Here is a 25,052-nt window from a genome sequence, read left to right as displayed (position 1 = left end):
TTTCTAGCTTCTTAAGGTATGCCTGAGGTGCTATGAACTTCCCTCTCAGAACTGCTTTTGCTGTATCCCACAGATTTTGAGTTGTTGTATGCTCATTTTCATTTGTTTCAAGGAAATTTGTTATTTCTTCCTTAATCTCGTTGTTGACCCAATCGTTGTTTAATAACATGCTGTTTAGTTTCCAAGTGTTTGATGTTTTTCAGTTTTCCTATTGTAGTTGATTTCTAGTTTCATGCCACTATGGTCAGAGAAGATGCTTGATATGGTTTTAATCTTCTTAAATTTGTTCAGACTTGTTTTATGTCCTAATATGTGGTCTATCCTAGAGAATGTACAATAGCACTTGAAAAAAATGTATTTTCTGCTGCTTTAGGGTGAAAGTTTCTGAGGATATCTATTAAATCCAGTGTATCCCTTAATTCTGTTGTTTCTTTGTTAATTTTCTTTCTTGAGGATCTATCCATTGATGTTAGTGGGGCATTGAAATCCCCTACTATTATATTACTGTTGATCTCTCCCTTTATGTCTATCAAAATCTGCTTTATATATTTAGGTGTTCCTATATTAGGTGCATATATATTTATAATGTTTATCTCTTCCTGTTGGATTGCTCCCTTTATCATTATGTAGTGACCTTCTTTATCCTCTTTGTTTTAAAGTCTATTTTGTCAGATATAAGTATTGCTACCTCAGCTTTTTTTTCATTTCCATTTGCATGAAATATTTTTTTCCATCCTTTACTTTCAGTCTATGTGTATCTTTTGTTTTGAGGTGCATCTCCTATAGACAGCATATGTATGGGTCCTGTTTTCTAATCCATTCAGCTACTCTTTCTTTTGATTGGAGCATTTAATCCATTTACATTTAAGGTTATTATTGATATGTAGTTGTTTGTTGCCATTTTATTCTTTAAAGTTATATTCCTCTTTTACTAAATTCTATTCCCCCTTTGTTCTGTTTACAACAGGTCCCTTAACATTTCTTGCAGCATTAGTTTGGTTGTAATGCATTCCTTGTGTTTTTTTTTTTGTTTGTTTGTTTGTTTTGTCTGGGAAGCTTTTTATTTCTCCTTCAATTTTTAATGATAGCCTTGCTGGATAAAGAAGTCTTGGTTGTAGGCTCTTGTTTTGCATTACTTTGAATATGTCTTGCCATTCCCTTCTGGACTCAAGTGTTTCTGTTGAGAAGTCAGATGTCATCCTTATGGGGGTTCCTTTGTAGGTGATAGCCTTTTTTTCTCTAACAGCCTTTAATGTTTTCTTTTTATCTCTTAGCTTTGGTATTTTAATTATGATGTGTCTTGGTGTAGATTTTTTTGGGTTTCTCTTTAATGGAATTCTCTGTGCTTCCTGAACTTGTGTGACTTTTTCCTGCATCAATTTAAGGAAGTTTTCAGCTATGATTTGATTGAACAAGGTCTCTATCCCTTGTTCTTTCTCTTCTTTTTCAGGAACCCCTATGATGTGATGTTATTTCTCTTTAGGTTGTTACAGAACTCTCTTAGAGTTTCCTCAGGTTTTTTTTTTTTTGTCTCTTTTCTTTTTGCTGCTTTGCTTCCATGCTTTCACTTATCTTGTCCTCTAAGTCACTGATTCAGTTCTTTGCTTCATCCAGCCTGCTTTTAATTCCTTCCAGTGTAGTCTTCATCTCTGATATTGTGTTTGTCATTTCTGTCTGGTTCTTCTTCATAATTTTCGTGTCCTTTTTGATGCTTTCAATTTCTTTACTGAAGTGTTCATTAAGTCCATCCATTGCAGCTTTGAGATATTTAAGCATCATAAAAATCATTATTTTATACTCTGCATTCAGTAATTTGATTACTTCCAATTGTCCAAAACTTTATCAGAGGATTTATCTTGTTGAAGCATATGACTTATGCTTCTCTGCCTACCCATTATTCTCTATGACTTGTTGGATTCTTCCAGCTGTGATCTCCTTACCTAGTAGAGCCTCTTTGAAGTCTTGATTTGTTTTTTTTCTTCTCAGTTTTCTGAACTCAGTGGTAGTCTTGTTTACTGATCTTAGCAGGGGGCTTATTTGGAGCTGTATCCAGGAATGCAGTGGGTGTAACCTGAGATTCTGAAGGCCTGATCTGCCAGCTTCTTTCTGGCAGTGGGGTGCTTTCTGTGTTTCAGTAGGGGGAAGTGTATCTCATATCTCCATGGAGATCTGAGTTACTGCCTCTCCTCCCCACTTCCTGTTTTCAGCTGTGTCTTGTTGCTCTGATTGGAGCTGGAAAGATTTCTGGAGGTGGGTCACTTGGAACCACTTTAGGCTTGTGCTTTGATTAGGGTTCAACCCCTCCCCCAGCTATGGCCGCCTCCGCACTGGATGAGTCAGCTTCTCAGGTCATCTCATGCATTCCTCTGCCTGTCACCATCTGTCTCTCTTTCCCCACTTTCCTTTTGAAAGACAAGCCAGCCCTCTCAGCTCACCTTGTTCCCAGGTCCCCAGGCAAGTGACTGTGAGTGATATTCTCTTCTCTTCTCCTTTTAATGAGAGCCGTCCTGGGTCTCAGTCTCATCCCACCTTTGTTCCTGGAAGCAGGGAAGTCCCACCGTGACTCGGCATTCCCTACCAGGCTCAGTGTTGCTTCTTCTTTGCTCCTTAGTTTTTGAAACCTGTTCTTTTAATCCAAAATTGGTTTTTCTCGCTGATTGTTCCTAAATTAATTTGTAATCCAGTTTGGTGGTGTGAGCTGGGAGTCTGTGTGTCTGCCTACTCTGCTGCCATCTTGGTTCTCTTGGATGCCTCTTTCCTGACTTAGCTCCAGGGACACTTCTTGAAGACAAATTCCCATCAAATTGTTTGCCAAGCAGCCCTACTTCTCCATTGCCTGTTCTACCCATCTGGTATGGTATATCCAGAACACTTTCTCACCTAGTAAAAAAGATGCTGCAGTTCTATGCCACATTCTTTCTCATAAGGCAAGTCAGACATATGCCACCATGTAAATGACCCAACTGCATGTGTAGATGTTAGAGAATCGTTTGGATAAAAAAGGATAAAAATTAGTTTGGCAGTGTTTACTAATGAAAGCTAATGTCATCAAAGAAGAGAAAAGGCAAGGTAGCCATATTTTTGAATCTTTACAACTATTTCCTGAATTCTGATCTTACTGTCTACACTATTGATAGGAGGATATGGCAGGAGTGGAAATGGAGTGGTGATTCCTTAATTGGCATGAACCATGGGAGTAAAGAGAGCAAAGGTCAAAACAGTTCAAGCCTTAAGCAAGATCCTTACTGATGCTCATAATAACTGATCTTGATTTAAAAACTTTAAAAGCCTTTCTCCAAATTCCTCTGTCCTCTGTGTTTCAAGAAGTGGTGGCAGACATTTCTTCCTGAGGTTGACATTTTCATCAGAAAAGAAAGCCTGGGGACTTTGATAATAGTTGATCACAGGAATTCTAGATAACCATCCTGGACTTTGTCCGTTTGGCTCTACTCTAATAAGTGACCACAGTCATCTCTCCTGACATGCCTGCAAGGGGTAGGAGATACTTGGCAATGAATCTGTCAGTCATGCAGACAGCACAAATGGGCTGGGTCAAAGAGGCAGCTTTGTGTCTATTTCACATGGTTTATTTGGAAATTGGTCCACAAGCTTGAAATGGAGGGTATAAGACATTGTAAATATATACTATATATAAACCTTGCCATATTTTATTTTATTTTAGGTTAAGATCTCAAATTTGAGTTACTTGATAGTAATAAAAATAAAATTTCAAATAAACCCAGAAATGCCAAGGAAAACTATGAATAATAAATTTGAGTAGGTCAGTATTATTTTGATATACTAGGATAGTTTGTTTTTTAAAGGAATTCTATGATGAATGTATTTTTAAATTTTTTCTTAACTGAGTAAGGAGGCAGAGAGATGGATTCCCTCATCTGCCCCACCAGGATCCACCTGGCAAGCCCCCTATGGGGCAATGCTCTGTCCATCTGGAACCACTGCTCTGTTGCTCAGCAACTGAGCTATTTTAGCACCTGAGGTGAGGCCATGGAGCCATCCTCAGTACCCAGAACCAACTTGTTCCAACCTACCCATGGTTGCAGGAGGGGAAAAGAGAGACATATAGAGAAAAAGGTGAGAAAGAGGGGTGGAGAGGCAGATGGTCACTTCTCCTGTGTGTCTTGACTGGGAATCGAACCCAGGACTTCCATACATAGGACCAATGTTCTACCACTGAGCAAATCAGCCAGGGCCTGAATATTTTTTAATACAAGAAAGTATCCTATGAGTTTCTTTGCATTTTATGTTTTCACAACTTTTCTGAAAGTTGCGTATACTAAATATATCATTGGGTAAAAATGTTTACTTTTTGGTGGCGGTTGTTGTCCCTGATACCTTCTCTGGCACATCTAAGTCATGCTGATAGGCTTGAATGACAGCAATCAGAGAATGTTTCTGTACTTAGCTATAATGGCATCAGGTTCAATTAGAACACAGCAATTCCCAGGGGAGGTAAGGCACAAATCAAAAGCCATCCATCCAGAGTTGTGAAGTGTGGAAAGCAGTGAGATGCCCCGCCAGGCTGGCATGAATCATTGACTTCTCTCTTCCTCCTGTGTCTTATTCAATACATCACTTACTGTGTGTTTGTATCAGAGCTCCAGGTTAGGTAGGGGCCCAAGATCATTTCTTCAAGGGGATTTCAACTGGGGAGTATAGACTCTGCAACAGCCAAGATAGATTGGCTCTATAGCACACATTTGAGAATCATATCAATTCTTGCAAAAATCTGAGAATAGGGTACACACTGCAAACTCAAAGTTTGTACAGCTTGAATGTTTCAAAGCAAACAGGGAAACAAACCAGTACCATGCTAAGTGTGTGACTTGCATTCCTTCCCTTAGTCCACAGAACATCACTGTGGGCAGATGTTACTGCTATCTCCTCATTACTAATGAAGAAACTGAGGGCCTCTGAGGTTATACTACTTGCCCACAGTAATAGCTCCCATGTGGCAAAGTTGGAATTTTATCCCAGGGGGCTGGTTCCACAGTCAATGCTTCAAAACATGATAACCTCACCCAGAGGCCACATCAGTTTTAGCTTAGCACTGAGCTTCTATTTACTAATGAAAACATTTTAGCTTTCTGGTTCCTTTTCACATGACTCTAAATGCCTTGGTTTGTTGATTATATAAATATCTACCTATATCTACGTATCTACATATATCTATCTACATTAAATATATGCCATAGTTTTATCCTTATTGCCTTCTAGAGTGCATTGTAAAGGAATGGTGGTATAGGCTGCTTATTTGTTTGCTTTTTCATACCCCGGATATTAGACAGAATTTTTAGTCCTGATACAGTCTTCATTTTCATCTGTCCTGGGGCAATGAGATGGGCAGAGAAAGAGTCCCTGCTGACCTCTGTCCCAACTGATAGACCCACTGAGCTAGAAAGCTCTCACTGTTATCTCAAACCTCTGAATAAGGCTTTTAAAAAGGTACCAGCTTTCAAACACAAACAGAAAATCTCCCTTCTAATTCCATTTTTAGACCAAACAATTGTATAGTACCAGAACACAGTAATACCTAAACCTAAATTTTATTGTTAATGTTGATCACCTCAGTGAGTATCATTATTCAAGTCACAAAGAACCAAGTTTGCTAGTGTTACCGCATGGTAATGCAGGGTGCACATAATAAAATTTATGGGAAAATAAACAGCAAATAGTCTCTGAATGTCTGTGGTGTGTCGATCGCTGAGTATATAAATGTGGATGGGAAACTGACCCTCACAATGTAGTAGAGAAATCAGACAATACCTAAGTACAACCAGTTCTAAGTGCAAAAGTAGTTCTCAAGAATTCTTCTCAGTCCTTTCTTCTCTTGTTTTCTTCCCTTTCCACCTAATACCCTCCCACCCACCCACCCACCCACATCACCTTTATGCACCTGTATCTTTCAACTCACCAGTAGATTTCCTGGATCACTCCTGTGATTTCTTCTGAAGACCTCATTTTTTCCACAGCAGCCAAGGTTCTGACCTGTCCCGCTTTACTTCACACAACAAATCTCACTCTTCTTGTTTTCTGCTTCCTCAAAATGATTGCTAGCCTTATCCAAAAATGTTGATTTCTAATAAAGGCTAAACAACCATTTATATGTTAACAATCATCCATAATACCTTAACTCCCAGGAATAAGACTTTGAGCAAAACTGACAAACAATACATTCGAAAGACATGAACTTACTGGTAAGGAGCTGGAATTTGTAATACTGCCTGAGGCCCGACCTATGGTGGTGCAGTGGATAAAGCGTCAACCTGGAAAGACTGAGGTTGCCGGTTCAAAACCCTGGCTTGCCTGGTCAAGGCACATATGGGAGTTGATGCTTCCTGCTCCTCCCTTTCTCTCTCTCTCTCCCCCCCCCAAATGAATGAATGAATAAATAAATAAATAAATAAATAAATAAAAGTAATACTGCCTGCTTATGCTTTTTAACATGAAATTTCCAATCATACTACAATTTTCATTTTGAAATACCACTTATTTAAGCTTTTTGGAGCCTATCCTTATCTGCTGTATTTTAAGAAGAGACTTTTGTTTCCTCCATAAAGATTGATTTTGTTAGCCAAGGTATCAGCAGCAAGTTTTAATCTGCATTTTAAATTTAGAATGACTTATTTTCAGTAAAAATATATCTCCACAGCAGTTGGTCTAGGGACCAACTAAGGGACTAAAGCAGTGACTAAGGGACTAAAGATTTCTATTAAAAAAGTAGTAGATATGTGAGCTTTCCTACAAAGGGAAGATTGACACATTGGACTTCATTATTTAAAATGTCTGCATGACAAAAGATCCTATGAATGAAATTACATGACAAACAACCGACTCAGAGGAAATACAACATATGTAATGAAAGGGTTAACATTAAGACTTTGTGAGAAGCTCCTAGCACTCAATATAAGACAAACAACTTAATTTACATAGGGAAAAAATAAAGGCCACTGAAAGTAAAATGCAAGTGATTAATTAAGCACACGAGAAGTTTGACCTAACTAATCAAAGACAAGCGAGCATTCTGCTTATCAGATTGGCAAGGTTAATGAGATAATATTTAGAGTTATTGTTGGCAAACAGCACTTTCAATTGTAAGCGCAGAGTAAGAGTGTCAACAGTCCTCGCTGCCCTTTAGCATTTATCAAAAAATGTGTCTTTTTGACTGCCAAAGATCTATCTGGTATAAATATATGCAAAAATAGAAAAACATATATTCAAAAAAATCTTAAGTGTAGTATAGTAATAATGAAGTTTTGGAAATAATCTCAACGCTGGCCAACAGGGTTATAGATAAATGCATTAAATTACATCCAGCCACATGAGCAAAGCAGCTAAAAAATGAGTGAGATTGAACTCACGTGGAAAGATATCACTGAGGAGCCACTGAGCCATTTCACCTGCAGATGTTGTAAAGTACCAAAAGGCTACAGGATTAATATTAATATTTTAGGAGGCTTGGAGAACATTTTATTAATTTGGGTTAAGAGAAATTGTGAGAATAGTCTCTGTGCTGTGTGATTAGCATAGCCAGGATGGCTCTTGCCATTGTATTGTAAATGAAAAGGGAAGGAAAGCATAGATTCCCTGACATTCCACCACACCTGTGGGGAAGGGAGTGAATGGCTAGCCAGGTGCAGGAAGGGAAAAGCCAAAATGAACCTTTTCTTATAGCAATGAGCCATTTGCGGGCATTTGTCCCCAAAGAAACTACCTCTCTTATGTAAATGCATGTGGTTAATACATCTGACTCTGGACAGAGAGATGGCGGGTGAACACTAGAAAATATAGGAAGGCCTTTTAATATGTAAAGAGATATCTTTCTACCATTGTGTTGACTTGTAAATTTTGTTTTCTCCAAAATGATGTATGGTTTGCAAATTGAGCGTGGTCCTATCATGTTAAAGGACATATGACTATAACCAATAGCGGTAAGGGGCTCCTAATTGCAATTTTTGCTTCTGTACTTCCCACTTACAAAACTATAAAAACTAAGTAGGACAAAGGGCCGGCGCGCTCTCCGTCAGATTTCTGTCGGAGTTCCCGCCGCTTGGCCAAGCTAGACAATAAAGCTTTAATGTGTAAACGACGGACCTTGCTTCTGTCTTCCATAATTCGGGTCCTTCCAAATTTGGATTAACAATCACCTTCTATATTTTTTAGAGTTCCAGAGCAATGTATATTCTATTTACATTTTTGTAAATGATAACACACACTACAATCATATATGTGGGTGTAAGTATAGGTGTGTATTCACAGAAAAATGTCTAGATGTTTGCAGTGACCTCTAGGGAGGAGATTGAGACTGGGGCAAGGGAGTATCTTTTTAAAATAGTATCTAAGGTGCATATTTAAAAAGTTATTTTCTTATTAATATACCTGAAAAAAAAGTTCTAGAATTTCCTTATAAAATAGTGTATCAAAGTACACAGGCTGTTATGTTCAGAAGAATTCATGTTATATTTGAGTGCTGTTATGTTAAACATAAATTCTTCTAGAACACAACAGCGCTTAAATATAACATTATAAGGATATTTGCTAGAATGTATGTATCTCTTCAGCACTCCCATTGGTAATGCACCTTTACCCAAATTTCTCACTGATTATTTAAAATTCTAGGAAGCACACTGCACAAAAAGTAAGGCTTAAAGTTGTAGTTACCAGTTTGCAGACCAATCATTTCATTTCTCTAAATCCAAATAAGTGAAAGTTGGGCAAGAGTTTCTGATTTTTAACTCTGCTTCCTGCAAGCAACTACAATGGCCTGTCCCCTTGCTGCTCAGTCAGAGCAGTTCTGTTTTCTCTCAGCATCATTTAGGTGTACATTCACCTAAGATTATGTCGGATTTCTGAGCAAAACTCATTTGAAAATATCCAAAAAAGATTATTTTATTTTAAGGCTCCTTCCAGAACACCTATTTCCTTTTTTTTCTTTTTTTTTTTTTTTTTTGTGACAGAGACAGAAAGACAGAGAGAGGGACAGATAGGGACAAACAGGAAGAGAGAGAGATGAGAAGCATCAATTCTTCGTTGCGGTATCTTAGTTGTTAATTGATTGCTTTCTCATATGTGCCCTGACGGGGGGAGGGAGAGAACTACAGCAGACCAACTGACTCCTTTCTCAAGCCAGTAACCTTGGGCTTAAACTGGTGAGCCTTGCTCAAACTAGATGAGCCCACACTGAAGCCAGCGACCTTGGGGTTTCAAACCTGGGTCCTCTGTGTCCCAGTCGATGCTCTATCCACTGGGCCACCACCTGGTCAGGCCAGACTACCTACTTCTTGAGTCTAAAATCCGGGCTCTGATTAGGAGATGTAGAGCTCTCAGTTTTTTAATTACTCCAGCTAAGAAGCTGCCTGTTTGCGCCATACATCAAGTCAGATCTTCTTTATTTTTCTCTAGAACATGGGTCCCCAAACTACGGCCCGTGGGCTGCACGTGGCCCCCTGAGGCCATTTATCCGACCCCCACTGCACTTCCGGAAGGGGTACCTCTTTCATTGGAGGTCAGTGAGAGGAGCACATTGACCATCTCATTAGCCAAAAGCAGGCCCATAGTCCCCATTGAAATACTGGTCAGTTTGTTGATTTAAATTTACTTGTTTTTTATTTTAAATATTGTATTTGTTCCCGTTTTTTGGGTGTGTTTTTTTTACTTTAAAATAAGATATGTACAGTGTGCATAGGGATTTGTTCATAGTTTTTTTTATAGTCCAGCCCTTCAACGGTCTGAGGGACAGTGAACTGGCCCCCTGTGTAAAAAGTTTGGGGACCCCTGCTCTAGAACATAAAGTTGAACTGTATAGGCTGTGACAGAGATGAATAAAAAGGAACAAATTGCCTGAGTCAGAAAACAAGGGGCAATGTCAACTGCTGGGAGAAGAGGAATTCTTGCTCTCTCCTTTCATCAAATGACCGTTGAATCAATTGATGTTACTCCTGGCACAATGAGTTTGCTTCTGCTGATGGACATGCTCTGTTTAGCAATAATAGTTGGTGGACAGCACTGAGCATACATTCATTAGGAAGCCATAATTTGTGTTGTACAGTTGAAGGTCAGACCAGAAACCAGCAACAGCTCTCAATCAGCTGCTGCAGGATCAGAGATAGTTGAGACTGATATTCCCTCTCCATACAGATGGAACTGAGTGCCTGTGTTCAGGGTCAGCTCCATTCATCCCTGTAAATTGGGTAAAAAGTACTTTTATTTGACTTAGGTGAGACCATCTAGATTCTAGAGAGTCCTAAATGAAAGTAGAGCAGAATTGAAGCAGATGTTACTGTACTGTTCCCACCCATTCGATACTCACAAGATGCAATATTTTTTTAATAAATTTTTATTAATGACAAGATGCAATATTATAAATACTGCTAAACTCATCTCTGTAATACTGTCTGCATCTCGAGGAAAGTGCCATGAAACTGCCAAAGTAAGAGGTACAAAGAGCGTCCACATATAGCACTCATTTGTCACATTCCCGTTTCACGACCCTGACATTCAATGTGAGGCCACATTAGAAGTAAAATAAAAAGATTGGTTATTTATTCTACCATTTGAATTTTTCAACAGGAAAGTCTTAATACCATGCTTAAAATAGCACAGACTAAACTTACTTTATGTCAAGTCATTTAATTCTCCAGTTTTCTTTCAACGTTTCTTTATATAGCTATATCAATGAAATTGTTCTACATCTTTTGGATTTGTGTTATGGAATGGAGAGTTCTGTCTCCTGTTTCTCTTATATCTTCTTAAAGACCCCAATTAAATGCTAACAATCAGTATACTAAATAAATTCTTTTTGTTATTAAAAAGACAAGGTACAGTACAGAAGCAATTTGAAACATATTAAATTGCTAAATAAGCATATTAATTTAACAGACACTTTAAGGAGTAAGCTAAAAGAAGCGATAAGTAGATGAGTAACTACATCTGTGATTTAAATAAAAAAAGATTTTGATTACAAAAGGGCTACAATGTACACAATTTTAAGCACTTTGTGTATCAAGTTTTGTATAAGTTATTTACTGAAACAATAATGCTAAGAAACAAACAACTTCCAAACTCAGTGGCTTAAAACAACTACCATTTAGCTCAACACTCTTTAGTCTAGATTGGGATCAGATAGGTGGTTCTTCTCATCCAGGCTTGGTCCACTCACATATTTGGGGATTGGTTGGTTATCAACCATAGGTTGAGGTAATTGGGTTCACTGGGTCACATGTCTCTTACCCTTCAGCAGGACAGCCCAGGCATGTTTTCATGGTAGTGTCAGAAGGCAAGAACCAGAGCAAGTCTCGGAACACACTTCAGAATTATCCCACTGAGTGGGAAGGCCACATTCTTTATCAGGAAGTAGAGCAAGGCCAAAGTAACTTGTATGGCTGAACCCAGAGGTAGAGTGGGAGGGCAGGACAAACTTACAGTGGAAAGAATTTGAATATTTGAAGAAATAAATAACTGAGATCATCTCCCCCCAGATTTTGTACTAATTCAATTGACTCCATCTCATTTAACTTTACAATAACTCTAAAAAGTTATTACTATTATCTCTATTTAATAAATGTGAATACTAAAGATAAGAGAGGAAAAGTCTAACCAGCTAGTAATTGATAGAGCCTCTACTTCTGCTCTAATTGATCTTCTTCCCCCACACATTTTAGAGTTTCTTAAACATTGATTATTTAGCAAAAAATATGAAAAATTATGGTAAAGAAAGAGAGAACTTTCAAATAGAGAATGGCAAAGTTAAGAACCAAAGAACCTAGTCTCCACATTGCACTTAACTTGTGTCATGATTCCTTTCCAAAAAGATTGACTCCACTATATGTAAGTTCTACCCCCCAAAAAATAAAAACAAAGAATAAAAAAAGAGAAAATTTTACATAGTTAATAAACACCCAAAGAGAATGTCAACTGGATTTGGGGAAGGAAACCAGTCAAAATGATTCTAAAAAAACATATGGAAAACTGACATATAAGAGTAGTCAAGAATATTCTAAAATATCAGAGTATTGGAAAATCACTTGTCTTTCCAGACATTGCAATACATGATAAAGTTACAATTTTTTTTGTTGTTTTAAAAAGAAAAGATAAAGTACAGAGCAGTTTGAAATATGTTAAATTCCTAAATGAGCATATTAAATTCTATGGTTAGTCACTTTAAAGAGTAAGCTGCAAAGGAAGGAAAAGTAGATAGAATCCAAACAGGAATTTAGAATATGATAAATGTGGCAAATCAAATCAGTGAGATATGATGGATTATTCAATAAGTGGTGCTGTGATAACTGGATAGTCATCTTAAAATTTTATTGTACTTCTCCAACATCTTACACTAAAAAATGTTTACATCTGTCAAAGATGTAGAAGTAAAATGAAACAATAATAGCATTTGAACCAAACAGGAAGGTATGCTTTAAATATAATTTCAAAATGGGAGAAGATTTTAGGTTTAACACCAAACACAATTCCACTGGAAACCAGTTGAAGGACTGTGAACACTTTGGAATTATCCCACTGAGGAGTAAGGAAGCCACGTTATTTATCTAGAACTGCTGGAGTATTCTCTTCCAGAACTTCTGGCAATTGCAGATGACCTCCACAGTAAGCCAAGGGGGTACAAGGGGGCACCAATGGCATCTGATAAATATAGAAAGCCAATCTTGTGTGTGTGTGTGTGTGTGTCATTACATAAAATAGAGAATACTTTCCTGCTTTTACCCCTTGGTTCTGCTCTCATGAGATCTGGTTATGGAAGGAATAGCACCATATATTGGTTGCTTGTTCAAAGTATATGGAACATCTTGTAAGTCAGCCCTTCAAATTGTAAAACCTATAGTCTCACAGCTTCCACCATAACTGAATCTTCCAAAGGCCATTTTATCATCTTTACGGTCAACTTTTCCTGAGTGATGGAATTTCTTGTAAGACTAGTGAATTCCCATGCATGAGTTTATTGCCTTTCTTCTTCTGCAGGAAAATAAGTTCCTTGTTCAGAAGCAATACTTTAGGATGTCCAACCCTTTGGATTATTTGGGTCATGAGCTGCTTAAATTTTAACTTGAATGTCTCTGGCTTCAGGCCACACTTGTGGGCAATAGCTTTAATGGTTACTTGGTTAAGGTTGGAAAATTATTCCTCTTTCTTAATCATAATACAATTATCTTTCACTTTGGAAGAGTTATCTTGAATGTTTGAGATCACTGAGCTCCCAGAATCTTCACGGAGATTTATTAAGGTGTCTGAATTTTCTGGAGATTTATTATCCATTCTCTGACACATACATGTTTTATGAATTCATGAAGGCATATTGCTTCTAGATAAAAGGAAACTGCATTGAGTAGTGTCTGCTTATTGGTTAGGAAAAAAAGAGTTTTCCTGACTGGTGTCTGCATATTAGATTCCAGGAATTGTGTTGTTGATTTGCTCCATAAAACCACTTAACATCTGTAATAGCATCTGCCACTGGAGCCACGACCCAGTTAAGTTTCCAAAGAATCCAATGATTTCTTTTTCTAGACCTCCAGCACTTCTGTGCAGATCAAAGAGATGAGCTTAAATAAGGAAATGATTAGAATCCATTCCCAGGTCTTTGACGTGGGCACTCATTCTGCAATTCCTCCTAGGATATGGTACTGCTTTGTTACACAATGTCAAGAAAGGCTTTCATGTAGCTCTTTTTCTCATAGCAGCCCTCATTCCATGAGTCAGAGAGCAAATGTGAGATTCTCAATTGTCCAATTATATGTTCAAGGACTGGAGAAATAAATGCAGGGTGTGTACATAGAACCCACTGGGCCCACTGTGAGACAAACTCTAATCAAAAGTTCTAACATTGGACCCCATAACTCCCAATCTGACCAGTAGAACTATCCCCAGAGAATTCAGAATCCCAAGATGCTTGTGGATGCCCACACTACATTGTTTCTGATCAAGGAACTCCTTTTATTGCAGGAAGAAAAGTAATGAGCTCACATGTACGTGACTCCACACAAAGATGGTTCCCAGAATTGCTCTCAAATTTAGTATCTCTCTTTCCCTGGTGTACTGGCATCCTGGTAAATGCCAATAAAACTCATTAAGGAAGACTAAGAAGATGTAAATACATACATGTGGGAGTGTTGCAGGCCCTTTCTCAAAGGAATGTAGCTTTCTCTTCTCTCAGGGATTTAGAGACTGTGAGCTAGCTCAGATAGGGAAATTAGGTGGGGAACTCTGAGTGTCCTCTGGGGAACAGTCACCTGACCACATGTTCATCAGTTACACAAATCAAATTAGACCTTAGTAGGTTTCCCACCTGTTTTAGTGCTAGAGACACATGATCAATTATTTACCACAAATGATCCCTAAAGATAAAACCATTTTGGTTACTGCTCTGGCCCTACCACCTGCTTCAGTGACCATACCAACCTTGGCTGTCATGGTTAACTTGGCCTCTTGACACTCTGTAATCTCACCTTTTCCATTGCAATTGGGAATCACATTTTGATGTCAGCACATTCCACCTTTATCTCCAAACACATTGTCACAGCCAGTTTCATATCTAGAACACTAGCTGCAAGGGAGTCTGGGAAAAGTCATTTTTAGTTTTTAAACTCTTGTGATTCAGGAAGAGTCTAGGAATAGATCTGAGTCCAACAGACTAGATCCTCACAAAGAGAGAAAAAACATTTTCAGTGAATTTGGAGAAAAGACTGAGCTTGTGTTCATGAATTTAAAAAGTAAATAAATGGATTAGGAATGTGTGTGGGATGTACAAAAAAGTTTACTGAGTCAGAAGGGGTATAGATAATATATATTTGCAAAAATGGCCCTTTGAAAGTCAAAAAATAAGTATAAACGGATATACATGACCCCACAAAGCAGAGACCTACTAAATATAAACCTTTGTAGTCAACAAAAATCATGTTTACAAAAACTATTTAATGATTTGAGGAAATACTGATTATATTACAAAGTGAAAAGGGGGTGTACAAGACTGTATATATTTTTCAATTGATGTGTGTATGTGCAATTGTATCCACACATATACTGTCTATGTGTGTACACATATACTGCTAAAGGTGGTAAAACTACAAATGATAATGTTTTTTCTCTTTTTTATTTTTCTAAAATTTTTGCAATTATTTGCATCATTTTAAAAGTTAACATTATTTTAACTAGAATACTAACACAATAAGAAAATGAAATAAGTAATTAATGTGTTCTGGTGAAAGTCTAAAATAGATTTGTGTCATCATTCTTCTTCAACTCTAGAATTTATTTCCTAACATAGTATAAAGAAGGAAACACCTTAAGAACTAGGCTGAAGGTTAGGGGAGAAGAGATGTGTTCCTAAAACCTTTAGTGTGGACTTGATCTCAGAATCCTGAAAGTGAAAGTTAAGTTCTGGACACTTAGCTTGATATCACACTTGATTTTAGCAATAGAACCTTATTGTTTTTAAATGAAAACAGATGAATTCCTAATATCCAAAACAAGCAAATGTGAGTGCTTCATTTGAAACCAAACCCTCTAGCAGGATGTTTGAACTCTATGGAGTTCTATTTGAAATCCACTGACCTAGTCCAACCTGTTATTTTTCGATGAATTGCTCACCAGCAGGATCAGGCATATTCTCCTCCCCTATAACTGAAGTTCAGATAAGAGGCGGCCCCATGATATCACACTGCAGTCTAAGGCCAGGTGCCTCTTGTACCGTTCAAGCATGAAGTTGAAGGTGGAGAAGGAAATCATGTCTCAAAGAATTGTGAGAGGGCAAAGCCAAAGATCAAAACCACATTGTCACCTTGAAGGGCCAGAAGGCAGAGCAGAATGAGAGGGCCCAGCTGCTTCTTTTCTGAGGCTCCAGTAATGGCCTCCAAATGTATTCCTCCAAGTTGGATTAAGAAGTCAGAATGGAGCAGGCATGTAATATCTTGCTGAAGGTCACATGAACCTTAAGACTGAAAACCAGATGTTCTCAAATTAGTAGGATGGCTTAGCTAGTTCACACACACACACACACACACATACACACACACATATGCACACACTCACACAGATTTGCCTGCAAGTAATAAACTTCATTCTCTTATACCCACCTTATTGGAACTGTCCTTACTCAGGTCTCAACAACAACCTCATTGCTAATCCAATGGATAATATCATTCAGTTTCCTACTTGGTCCTTTACTTTGGCCATTTTCTCCGAACTGTACTGCTCTCCCATTGTGTCAGTTAGCATCTAGCTGTGGTGATGAAACTTCAGTGTGCTTAAGAATCATCTGGGAGGCAGGATTAAACCCATAATTTTGGACCCTGTTCCCAGAGGACTTGAGGGAGGAGAGAGTCACTTGTATACAGATGGTCTTTGAATTACAATGTGAGAAACACTGAACAATACAATAACGATTTTCATAGTCTTCAGCCTAGATCTTCTTCCTGGGCTCAAGGCCTAAAATATCAACTGCCTAATTCAGTTGGATAAATTTTGTCATCTTAAATTCATCATGCTCTTGCCCACAACCCCCAGTTCTACTGTGTCTTTTCCTACGTGCCCACTGTGGTCCTGCCCCAACCTATGACATGCTAGAAGCTGGGCCCAGATTCTCTGGAATTGTAAACTCACCCACTTTCTCCCATTGCTGGATTCTGCTCTCTCTTTTCTACTCATTTCTCTCTTTTTTTTATTTTTATTTTTTTACAGAGACAGAGAGTGAGTCAGAGAGAGGGATAGACAGGGACAGACAGACAGGAATGGAGAGAGATGAGAAGCATCAATCATTAGTTTTTCATTGCGCGTTGCAACACCTTAGTTGTTCATTGATTGCTTTCTCATATGTGCCTTGACTGCGGGCCTTCAGCAGACCGAGTAACCCCTTGGTAGAGCCAGCAACCCTGGGTTCAAGCTGGTGGGCTTTTCCTCAAACCAGATGAACCTGCACTGAAGCTGGCGACCTCGGGGTCTTGAACCTAGGTCCTCTGCATCCCAGTCCGATGCTCTATCCACTGCGCCACCGCCTGGTCAGGCTACTCACTCATTTCTAATGGCTTGTGCTCACTTAAAGACGGAAAGAGCCATTGACTTTATAATGTTCTGCCCCCCACAAATCTCTGGGTCTAATCATTGCAATGGCTGCTACCTGCTTTAATAGAAGGAAGGAAAACTATAGAAATAAATATGTAAGTATTTTCATGTCCATGTGATTTCCCCAAAACACTATTCACTAAAGGTTGTTATCACTTTTTATTAAAGTGTCAGTATTAATTAAAAAGCAAGGAACAAAAGCAATGAGCAGGGTTACTATACAGCTGATTTCTTAAAGCTGAATATTAAACAGCTTTGTTTTGAAAACTCTTTTGGTCAATCCCTTCCCCACCTCCTCTTCTGTTCAGGCTAAACCTCCTTCCATGTGGCTCCTGCTCCTCTTTAGCTTTCTTTCCTCTCCTCCATGTTCACTCTCTGAGACTCTCAACTTTGTGGGCATTGCTCCTGCAAAGCAGGTAAGCTGTCCCTTTATGCCATCCACACCCATCCTAACTAGACCTGGAGAGCAAACTCCTAAGTAGAATGGCCTGTCAATAAATTTTTTTATTCAGGTGAGAGGAGGGGAGATAGTGAGGCAGACTCCTGCATGCGCCCCAACTGGGATCCACCCGGCAATCCCATCTGGGGCTGATGCTCATACTGAGCTATTTTTAGCACCTGAGGCTGACGCACTTCAACAGAGCTATCCTCAGTGACGGGGCCACATTCAAACCAATAAAGCCACTGGCTGAAGAAGGGGAAGAGGGAGAGAAGGGGGAGAGCAGGGGGAAAGAAGCAGATGGTTACTTCTCTTGTGTGCTCTGACTAGGGATCAAACCTGGAATATCCATATGCTGGGCCAACACTCTATCCACTGAGCCACTGGGCAGAGCCAAATTTTTTAATACAACAATGTTTCCCCTTCAAGAAAAATTCTGCTGCCAGCTCTTAAACCAGCATTTTTTCCCTCCCTGTGGCATATCATTACCTGGCTCTTTTGAAATTGCTTTAATATAAGCCATAGTCTACCCACAATCATGTGTTTTTTTTTAATTCCCTCCTTCTGTCTTCTTGTTAGAGCTGTTGAGCAAAGTCAATTGCAATTAGGTGCTAAAGAAGACAGCCTGGGATTCAATCCTTCTGAGGACTAGTTAGCTTCCTACTGGTCCCAGGTGGGTGACAATAGCTCTTCCTCTTCCCTCAGGTAGCTATCTTGCCCATGCTGATTGTTTATTGCAAGAAAGACCAGTAGGATTGGGGGAATGGAGGAGGGCGGTTTTTACCAACATAAAGGAGAAGTGTGCCAACTGCTAGCATATGGAAGCCAAGAAGGGAACCTTTAAGCTGAAGACTCTGAGCATAATCATTTTCAAATGGCACTGTGTGAACTAGGATATGTTTTGCTAACCAGTCCTTAGAGAATTGAGTTCCACACTACAGAAGAAGAATCAATACTCTCCAATGACCTGAAAAGAAGGCTAATGTGTGACAACATTCATACACATCATAGAATTAATGAGCAAAGCAGCTGAAATTTGCTATAAGGATCTAACTGGGTATAAGAATAGATTTTTCACAAAAATGAAGTCTTGTTGTTCCTACTTATTTTCTTCTGCAATAAATCAAGAAATTTAAAGGCGTTATTTTGAAAACTATTGTTCAAAAAAAATGTTTTTAATTTCCAGTTTTTTCCCTTACCCTTCAAGAAAAGTCAAAGTCATTTCTTGTTTTTAGAACAGCTCCACTCTGCATGGACAGACACTTAGGCTAACATTTCAGAGATTGTGTTTCTTTGTGAACTACCTTCAAATATATGATATATCAAACTATTCTCTGTGAAAACCTAACTATCCCAGAAAGATGCTCCAAGCCCCTAAGGAAAGTGAGAAGAGGTTTGAAAGTGCCTGTTGGTGCAGGGGGAGGCTGCTTAAACATGACTGAAAGGTAAATGACACAAGATGTGAGAGGCGCCTCTGCCTTGCGCTTTCCCTGTGGAGATGTTTTGCCATGCATTGACTCTGTGACACATCCACTTCCTCTTTCCTGCCTCCTTTCCTTTCCTTAGGTTCAGCTGGCTCCAGATTCCCAGCTGCCTGGGCTCTTTATGACTTCCAGCTACAGAGGCTTAATTAAATCAAGCTTTACTAGCTGAATAAAAAATTTAAATGTCAACAGACCAGAGCAGAGGCTTGAAGAAGTCATCAAGTGCCCAGGCTCCTTCTCGAGTCTTGTTCCACTGTTGACACTCTATGCTTCTGTCCCAGGGGTTGCAGGATGGGTACTCCACCTACAGAAATGGTGTCCTGTAGGTTGTCTTCCTGTCCAAGCAGGAAGAAAGGGAAAGAAGAAGAAAAAGGACTTATGCCAACTGAGACTAGCCCTTTTCTTCCAGGTAAACAATAGCTTTCCTATAGACTTCAATTATGCCACCAAATCTGAGTCGCAGGGTCACTCCTAGCTGCAAGAAAGCCAAAGGATAAGTGAATATTTTTAATTAGGCACATCACAATCCTGAAAAAATCTGTATTTCTCTTCCTGAATAAGGAGAAATGCATTTAGGTAAGCAATTAATTAATGAAGACTATTTTGAGTGCATTTTCACATACAAGTAGTGATATAGTGTGTTTTATGAAATAAAAAGGCATAAGACATTTGTATTTCTTATGCCAAAAACACTATAGAAGCTTGAAAAAGGGCAAGTATACTGTACACTTGGCAATGTCTACAGTAGGAATCTGTAAGGTCAAAAATATTTTCCACATGAAAATATGTTCAACATTATTGTCACTAGGGAAACATAAGTCAAAACCTCAATGAGATACCACCTCATACTTACTAGGATGGCCATTATCCAAAAAGATGGAAAATAACAAGTGTTGGTGAGAAAGTGCAGAAATGGGAACCTTTGTACATTGCTAGTCAGAATGTAGTGATGCAGTTGCTATGTAAAAGGGTTGGTGCTTTCTCTAAAGGTTAAAAATGTAACTACCATACGATCTGGTAATTCCACTCCTAAGCATGGACCCCAAAGAATTGAAAAGAAGAACTCAAAAGGATACTCGTATATCAATGTTCATAACATTATTCATAATAGCTGAAAGTTGAAAACAACCCAAGTATATAGCGACAGATAAATGGGTGAACTAAATGTGGTATATCCATACAATTGGACATTATTCTGCCATAAAAAGGAATGAAATTTGGAAACGTGAAAGCACCTGGAAAACATTATGCCAAGTGAAGTTAGCCAGACATGAAAGGACAAATATTGCATGATTCTACCAAATTTTGTATAAAATATCTAGAAAAGGCAAATTGATATAGACAGAAAGTAGATTAAAGATTACCAGGAGCTGGGGGAATGGGGAATGGTAATTATTGCTTGATGGTTACACAGTTTCTGTTTGCAGTGATAAAAAGTTTTGGAAATAGACAATGGCGATGATTGCACAACATAGTGAATGTATTAATGATAATGAATTGTATACTTAAAAAATGGTACAAATGACAATCTTTGTTATATGGATTCATGTAATAAAAATATAAAAATAGTATTTTATAATAATACTAATATATTGTTTGTCTCTTTCACTCTCATTCTCTCCTGTGTGTACAGTGGCATGTCCCAGGGGTCACACGATGGCTCATGCCATCATTTTTTGGTTAGCTGAGATGTGTACTTGTCTAGTGCTGTGTTTTTAAGTGTTCTGAGTCCTAATGTCCCCCAAAATAAATATCAATATAACCCATATAACAAAGTCTGTTTGTTGATTTAGGTTGAACAGAAATGAAGGCCTGAAAAAGAAAGTATAATGTCAATTAAACATTGAAATATGAAATGGGCGCATGTAGGGAAGAGTAAAGGGGAGGATATTTCAACCTTGGACAATACTTGAATATTCAGGCCCAACTTTCTTTTTCTATGAAATATACTAGACAAATGACATAAGTATGATGCCCTCTACTCTTTTGCTTAAGAAAATGTACATGAATGCAAATGAGAGTGACATCATTGTGAAGATACCCTTGAATTTTCTTTAACTTTTTAAAAAATAAGTCCCTGACAAACATTAGTATTTGAAATATTACTAATAACTGTGACTGTTGATTATAGTAAAAATGCTTACTTTTAGTTACTCTGGTCTCTTTTAATACCAAGGGGGCTGTATCTAGGACATGCTTTAGCTCTAAAGTATCTTTTTTTATAAATAGCACCTCTCTGAGACTCAGTTTCCTCATCTGTCAAATGAGTGGAATGAACTCATCTGTCATGCTCTTTCCAGCTCTGTATTTAAAACTGGACTAGATGTCACCCATCCTGAAATGGGGACAAAAGAGTAAAAGCACTGCCCGTCTCTTTGTTGCCATACTGAGGTATGTACACTTGCCAGTCCAGGGCTGTCTTTATGAATATGTGGCTTGTGCATTCACATAGGACCCTGCAATTGGTTCAATACTCTGCTGCCACCATCTTTAAAGTCTAACAGTTTTTGAATTTTTCTTTTGCACTGAGCCCTGAAAATATTGTAGCTAGTCCTACTATAGGCCATTGTAGGAGAGTGATTAAGAACCCAGAAGCAGAGTAAGCTTGTCTGCCTCAATCCCTGTTTACTAGCTGAGTAATTTTCACAAATGATTTAACCTCTCTAAAGGTCAGTTTTACCACGTGCAATGTGATGACTATGATCAGGATTGTACCAATATCATAGGGTTGTTGAAAAAATCAAATGAGGGAATGTATTAAAAAAAACTTAGTGCAGCACTTGAAGTACAAGGAAGTACTGCAATAAATATTAGCAATTATGATTTGCTCTGTTTTGTTAATTAAACTTATTCAACAAACTCTTTATTAAGCATCTACTATGTGCCAGGTGCTCACTGTCCTAAGCACTTGAGATATACCTGTGAATAAAATAGACAAAGATTCTCACCCTCATAAGTTTCTTAGGGGTGGTTAGAGGGCTTGACAATAAGCACGATGATTATTAAGTGAATGTAGGTTAGAAGGAGGTAAACACTATGGATAAAAGGCAGAGCAGTATAAATAGGCAAGGGAGAAAGGAAGGGCAGGTTGTAGCATAAAATAGGGAACTTCAGTAAAAAGATAAAATTCAAAAAGACTTGGAGAGCCTGACCTGTGGTGGCGCAGTGGATAAAGCGTCGACCTGGAAATGCTGAGGTTGCCGGTTCGAAACCCTGGGCTTGCCTGGTCAAGGCACATATGGGAGTTGATGCTTCCAGCTCCTCCCCCCTTCTCTCTCTGTCTCTCCTCTCTCTCTCTCTCTCTCTCTCTCTCTCTCTGTCTCTTCCTCTCCTCTCTAAAAAATGAAATAAATTAAAAAAAAAAAAAAAGACTTGGAGATAAAAGAAATTCATGGCCCTGGCCGGTTGACTCAGCGGTAGAGCGTCGGCCTGGCGTGCAGGAGTCCTGGGTTCGAGTCCCGGCCAGGGCACACAGGAGAAGCGCCCATCCACTTCACCACCCTTCCCCCTCTCCTTCCTCTCTATCTCTCTCTTCTCCTCCTGCAGCCGAGGCTCCATTGGAGCAAAGTTTGCCTGGGCGCTGAGAACGGCTCCATGGCCTCTGCCTCAGGCACTAAAATGACTCTGGTTGCAGCAGAGTGACACCCCAGATGGGCAGAGCATCGCCCCCTGGTGAGCGTGCTGGGTGGATCCCAGTTGGGCGCATGCGGGAGTCTGTCTGACTGCCTCCCCATTTCATTTATTTATTTATTTATTTATTTATTTATTTATTTATTTTTAATGGGGGGACATCAGTAAATCAAGATACATATATTCAAAGATAACATGTCCAGGTTATCTTGTCATTTAATTATGTTGCATACCCATCACCCAAAGTCAGATTGTCTTCTGTCACCTTCTATCTAGTTCTCTTTGTGCCACTACCCTCCCCCTTCCCTCTCCCTCTCCCCCCTCCCCCTGTAACCACCACACTCTTATCAATGTCTCTTGGTCTCACTTTTATGTCCCATCTACGCATGGAATAATGCAGTTCCTGGTTTTTTCTGATTTACTTATTTCACTCCGTATAATGTTGTCAAGAACCCACCATTTTGCTATAAATGATCCGATGTCATCATTTCTTATGGCTGAGTAGTATTCCATAGTGTATATGTGCCACATCTTCTTTATCCAGTCATCTATTGATGGGCTTTTTGGTTGTTTCCATGTCCTGGCCACTGTGAACAATGCTGCAATGAACATGGGGCTGCATGTGTCTTTACGAGTCAATGTTTCTGAGTTTTTGGGGTATATACCCAGTAAAGGGATTGCTGGGTCATAAGGTAGTTCTATTTTCAGTTTTTTGAGGAACCACCATACTTTCTTCCATAATGGTTGTACTACTTTACATTCCCACCAACAGTGGATGAGGGTTCCTTTTTCTCCACAGCCTTTCCAACATTTGCTATTACCTGTCTTGTTAATAATAGCTAATCTAACAGGTGTGAGGTGGTATCTCATTGCAGTTTTGATTTGCATTTCTCTAATAACTAAAGAAGATGAGCATCTTTTCATATATCTGTTGGCCATTTGTATTTCTTCCTGGGAGAAGTGTCTGTTCATATCCTCTTCCCATTTTTTTATTGGATTGTTTGTTTGTTTGTTGTTGAGTTTTATGAGTTCTTTGTAAATTTTGGATTTTAGGCCCTTATCTGAGCAGGTGTTTAAAAATATCATTTCCCAATTAGTTGGCTGTCTGTTTATCTTGTTATCAGTTTCTCTTGCTGAGCAAAAACTTCTTAGTCTGATGTAGTCCCATTCATTAATTTTTGCTTTCACTTCTCTTGCCTGTGGAGTCAAATTCATAAAATGCTCTTTAAAGCCCAGGTCCATGAGTTTAGTACCTATGTCTTCTTCTATGTACTTTATTGTTTCAGGTCTTATGTTTAGATCTTTGATCCATTTTGAGTTAATTTTAGTACAGGGGGACAAACTGTAGTCCAGCTTCATTCTTTTGCATGTGGCTTTCCAGTTTTCCCAGCACCATTTGTTGAAGAGGCTTTCTTTTCTCCATTGTGTATTCTTGGCCCCTTTATCAAAAATTATTTGACTATATATATATGTGGTTTTATTTCTGGGCTTTCCATTCTGTTCCATTGGTCTGGGTGTCTATTTTTCTGCCAATACCATGCTGTTTTGATTGTCGTGGCCCTATAATAGAGTTTGAAGTCAGATATTGTAATGCCCCCAGCTTCATTACTTTTCTTTAGGATTGCTTTGGCTATTCGGGGCTTTTTATAGTTCCATATAAATCTAATTATTTTTTGCTCCATTTCTTTAAAAAATGTTGTTGGAATTTTGATGGGAATTGCATTAAATTTGTATATTGCTTTGGGTAATATAGCCATCTTGATTATATTTATTCTACCTAACCAAGAACAAGGAATATTCTTCCATCTCATAATATCTTTTTCAATTTCCCTTAACAATGGTTTATAGTTTTCACTGTATAAGTCCTTTACATTCTTTGTTATGTTTATTCCTAGGTATTTTATTTTTTTTGTTGCAATCGTGAAGGGGATTATTCTTTTGAGTTCCTTCTTAGTTGTTTCATTGTTGGCATATAGAAAGGCTATTGACTTCTGTATGTTAATTTTGTATCCTGCGACCTTACTGTATTGGCTTATTGTTTCTAGTATTCTTTTTGTGGATTCTTTGGGGTTTTCGATGTATAGGATCATATCATCTGCAAAAAGTGATACCTTTACTTCTTCTTTTCCGATATGGATGCCTTTTATTTCTTTGTCTTGTCTGATGGCTATGGCTAGAACCTCTAGTACCACATTAAATAAGAGTGGAGAGAGTAGACAACCCTGTCTTGTTCCTGATTTAAGGGGGAAAGCCTTCAGTTTAGTGCCATTTAATATGATGTTAGCTGATGGTTTATCATATATGGCCTTTATCATGTTGAGATATTTTCCTTCTATACCCATTTTGTTGAGAGTCTTAAACATAAAATTGTGTTGTATTTTATCAAAAGCCTTTTCTGCATCTATTGATAATAT

This window comes from Saccopteryx bilineata, chromosome 3, assembly GCF_036850765.1.
Source record: "Saccopteryx bilineata isolate mSacBil1 chromosome 3, mSacBil1_pri_phased_curated, whole genome shotgun sequence".
Taxonomy (NCBI): domain Eukaryota; kingdom Metazoa; phylum Chordata; class Mammalia; order Chiroptera; family Emballonuridae; genus Saccopteryx; species Saccopteryx bilineata.
This window is presented reverse-complemented; position numbering follows the sequence as displayed.